The sequence below is a fragment of the Teleopsis dalmanni genome, chromosome X (assembly GCF_002237135.1).
Source record: "Teleopsis dalmanni isolate 2A chromosome X, ASM223713v2, whole genome shotgun sequence".
In the NCBI taxonomy this organism is placed as follows: Eukaryota; Metazoa; Arthropoda; class Insecta; order Diptera; family Diopsidae; genus Teleopsis; species Teleopsis dalmanni.
Window position 1 is genome coordinate 96,448,879 of NC_051848.1, and position 5,343 is coordinate 96,454,221.

Genomic DNA, 5,343 nt, shown 5'->3' on the forward strand with positions numbered 1-5,343 from the left:
GCATTTTTCTTCAGCGGGTGCTGAATTGAAAATCTTTCTATCAGGAGTATATTCATCTCTTCATCGATATCGCTTATTGGTCTATTTTTTTTCTTGAATACTACTAATGCCTTTTCATTTTACTTACTTACTTATTTGGCCATAACAGATGTGAATCGTCCTTGCTCATGTCCAGTAGTGCCCGCCACCCAGCCCGATCTTGTCTTGCTGTCTCCAATTGTACCGGACGCGTTCTCTACTGTGTTTTCCATCTGCAAGTACCGAATCAAACATTTTTCTAGACGGATCATTTTCTTCCATTCGCACAACATGACCAAGCCAATGAAGCCGCTGAATTTCTATGTGCTTAACAATGACAATCGCACATCGTTTCATCTAATTTGATACTCGTCGCGAACGTGTAAGGGACCATAGGTCTTCCGGAGAATTTTTCTCTCGAAAGCTCCTAACGCCTTGTCATTACTATTAGTGATTCTCCAAACTTCTACACCAGACATGATAAGTAGGACAGCATAATAAAAGTTTTGTAAAATAAGTTTATGCTTAAGTATAATACGAACTCTGGTTTCCAGATAAAAACAATATTTCACTACTTTAATTTTATAGTTCTTTAATAGCTCAATTTTAATGCAATCAGCAGATTAGTTTGGTGATAGGAAATACTCTTTTTTGTCAAGCGGTTAATAAATTTATTATTATATTGGTACCGTTTCAGGAAATGTACAATAAAAGCACCCTTTGAAAATGGATAACAGCCTTAACACCATGAGGTGATATAGGTTAAAACTTATTCTGATTTATTAATATAGTTTAAAATTTTAATAAAGAACTTAGATACTCTCATAGATAATTCTTTGGATATAAAGGTGTGACAATATACAATCCATAAATCAAGGGACTATATAGGCTTGTTTATTAACATATTTAACGATTTATTTATAAAGTTTATTTTTTATTACAGAAAATTTGTATTAAAATAGTTATGCACCCTTATCGATAAGTCTATTAAATAAGTAAGTCGAACCACATTACATGTGTTTGAAGTACAGGTGGTATGACTGTGAGATTACAGAGGTTAGAGTTTGAGTTCATTGTTCACCTCATGTTTTTGATATTAGAAGCTCTCTAGGATCAATTTTCTTCTTTTTTTGCTATTGTTTTTAAATTTTTTTGAAAATCATAAAAAAAACTTCTCTGATTGCTTTATTGATTATTTGTAGGCAGTTTTTAATATTAACCGAACTTTACCTTTTGAATATTAGAAGCTCTCTAGGATCAACTTTCTTTCTTCTTTTGCTATTGTCTAATTTTTTTGGAAATCATGAAAAATCTTCTCTAATTGCTTTATTGATTATTTGTAGGCGCTCTCCCATAAAATCTATTTGATGAATGTATGAGTGGTATGACTTACAACCTTAAAACTGTGAGATTACAGAGGTTAAAAATTTAGTTGATATGTTAAGGAGTTGAGGTTTTGTTTAACTAAATTTTTAATAATTAATGAACCTTACTTTTTTAATATTATAACTTTCCTTCTTTTGTTATTGTTATTCTAATTTTTTCGGAAATTATAAAAAAATCTCTGATTACTTTATTGATTGTTTGTTTGTTCTCAATTTTATTTGTACCAATAAAATGCCAAACGATAATGTCGATAAAATTAATTTAAATGGAGCACCAAATAAGTTTATAACGATTTGATTAACTGAATTTTTGCTAGGTCAACGTCGGCAAAATGGTATATTTTCTTTTTATTACATATATTTGCAATGAGACTTCCCACACCAGTTCCGCCCGCTATCATCTGTAAATTGTTAAGAATACTATTTACGTAGTTGTAGTACATTTTTTTGAGAAGAAAAAAAAAAGATATTAAAATAATGTAAATGTAATACAATGAATCTGTCCATATACATTATTACAGGCAACGACATGTTTATTGTTAAGTGAATATGCTTTACAAAATATACAAAAATGATTGTATTATTTATTGTATTATATACGAATATACATTAGGTATTACGGTAAAGCAGCTGTCCCGCTCTGACAGAATGTATTCGCTTCACAATGTGCGGGAACACGGAGTCTAAGCATTGGTGGGTAGATAAATGCGGCGTGTGAAAATACAGTAAACAGTAGCATATTGTGCGCATGAAGTGGGGGAGGAACCATCAAAGAAGTAGTCATTATTATTTCTGTGGTATTAGTGGGGTTGTTCTAGAGAAATTCTTTTATCTTTGCTGTATGTATAGATATTCTTCTACAGATAAGAAAAGATATTCATGCGCATTAACCTAATCATTTTTGTATAAAATTGTTAACTTTAATTAAAAGCAAGTACAGTAACAATATTCTAAGATTTTGTTGAGCAAAGTATCATTGAACCACTCAATTTGATTGTGATTTTGATATGAAATATGTACGAGAAACCCGATTATTAATTTCATCGCCATCATTTGAAATGTGCAAAGTTTGAGTTTGTAAATTTATTTATAAAATACATAACTAAAGATATTATTTATTTTCTTCGAAATTAAAGTATTCATACTTTCACACATGAGAATGTGTAATATTTTATATAAAATTTCATAATTTTTCCTATCAAAATGTATTACAGGTCACAGTTAGAAAAATTCTAAATTATTTTCAAATTTTAGTATTTAATATTTATTATTTAATTATTTTATAATCTAAATTTTTATATATTTTTGAACTGGTTAATTGTTTAAATCAGGGTTGTCCAAAGTACGGCCCACAAGTCATATACGGCCCGCGGTTAATATATGTGCGGCCCGCAACATGTGTTTAAAATGATATATTTTCTTGTTACTTATATTTTGACTATAGTCTGAAGTCATTATTTTTATTTAATAATCAATTCCAACTACATTAATAAATTTAATCCAAAAAGTCTAAATAATTTTATTATCATTTCATATATTTTATATAACAACTATTCAGATCCTTCAGAAAAAACAGTCTCAACAAGGCTAAAGAAAATGAATGTTATTATATGAAATTTATCTTATCTTTTTTATTTTCCTCTAAAAAGTAGAAAAAAAAATATCTTAACTATTAAGTTTTCTCAGTAAAAATAATATTATATAAAATATAATAAGCAGTAGTGTGGGTACGTCTTGTATCACTCAGTATGGCAGTATGGTTTATCGCTCCTACAGATTTCCACCTTTAAAATAACAAAAACCGGTAAAGTGAAGATTAGAAGTGAATTTTATTTTAAATCATAAATTTAATTTTTTAAACAAATTCGCACTGTCAAACTTCAGAACTATCAATGTTTAAAATTGTTGATTTAAACTTTAAATCACCTCTTCAAAATCAATAACCTTAACAATATAACTTCAAAATGTGAAAGACTTTATTGTTCAATAGTAGTAAAAAATAGGATCTTTAAAGTCTTAGTTTCAACATATTCTACTCATATGAAGACAGAGACAAACAGATCATAAGCAATAATTAAATGTTTAGAGAACTTGCAAAAGATTGATTCAACAATTAATATTAGTTTAAATTCAATTTTAAATTAAAACTACACAAATTACATATTTACTTTAAAATTCTAATTAATTTTAATTTGTATTTTTTAAAAGTTAATGCTTAGATTATTTATCTGGATAAATTTGGGAACCAGGTCAATAGCTCTTTCTCACTAGATTCTTGAACTTTAATAGTCTCTCGATCAAAAGTAATGTATATTGAAATAAATGCTTTATTATATGACTGGTGTCCAAATTTTTAAATGATGTGTAGCGTTCACGGCTAGCCCTATATATACAATATATACTAAACCACTATATATACCACTATATACTATAGTGGAGTTCTAGGGGCTAGAGGCTCTGTAATTATCTACCAACTTAGCCTTTTTATTATGTAAAAACGTATTTATCGATTCTAGTCTTCACTCATATGCGTCAATATCGTCTTACTATTGCAAAAAAAATTTCTTCTTGCCGTTTTGCTGGGAAGCTATAGCATTTCTGAAAGTAAAAAAATATATTTAATACAAATATATACATACTAATAGACAGCCAAGCTGTTTTAAAGTTCTTGAGTTTATCACCGAAATCACATTCGGGACAGTTTTTGATACATTTCCTGGACAAATTTCTAAACAAGATGTAGCCGCAGTTTAATTTTTCTCGACTCAGTACTTCCCGGTCATAGAAATATTTTCAGAAACTTCAAGACCGACGAGCTGGCCAGACGGATTGCTTCAGATGATGATCACTGCTTCAGATGACCTGAAAAATATGGGCGTTTCGATGACACCATGCAAACATTTATTAAACCCATTCTCTGCTGAACAATTTAATAAAAAAAGGGAACACGAAACGATATATTGTCATTTGTTGCAAGTTAACTGCGTTCTTTTAAGAAAAAGTCCAGTTTCTCATTGAGATGCCATGTAAAGATATCTGTCTTGTAGTCGATTTATTGACGGGTCATAGATGACTAGAGAATTATACTAGAAATTAAATCTCTCTATTCATTTTTCCTGTAGTAGTTGTGGAGAGGACGATGAAAACACCTCACGGCTGCTTTATTACTACCATGTCATGCGCCGATTTATTATTTTAAAGGCTTCATTTTTTCAGTATCTTGGCCTATTTCAGGACCTTCTTCTAAAAAGTATTTTAAGCTTTGTCAAAGATTCAACTACTAAGTAAGACATTACAGCTTTGCTTCTATCGATTCAAATGTTATATAATTTTGGCAGTACATTAATGACAGTACCCAACCGACTCATATAATAGCCTATAAATGGCGTCACTACAAAAAGGAACTTAAATAGTAATAAATACTGAATAGTAAAAGTAACTTCTGTATATTTTGGACTCAAAATATTGATACAATATACATATATTATCGATTATATATGATAAAAAACTTTTTAAAAAAATTGAAGGTTTTAATAAACCAATGTGTCTAGATATCCATATTAGGTAAATAACTTGTCCTTAATTAATTTGAAAACCGTATTAATTCCACGTTCCTCGTAAATTTGATAAACCCAGTTAAATTGTATATTCTCTGAAAAGCAATAAATAGCTAAGTTTCTTTAGTAAAAAATTTTAACCCAGGTTAAGAAGTTTAAACAGATATCTTTGCCTAAAATAATATCATTGTTTTAAAATAATTCTTACATAATTTGTTTTTATAAAGACTTAACAGATACCAAAACGAGAAAAAATTAATATACAAAATACATATAGCTATAATGGCCTTCTACTTAAAAATATTTATATTTTGAAATCTCACTTTAAAGATTATAGACAGCTCCGTCTAAGTCAGTTCATTAATCGTCATCAATAGCAGGAA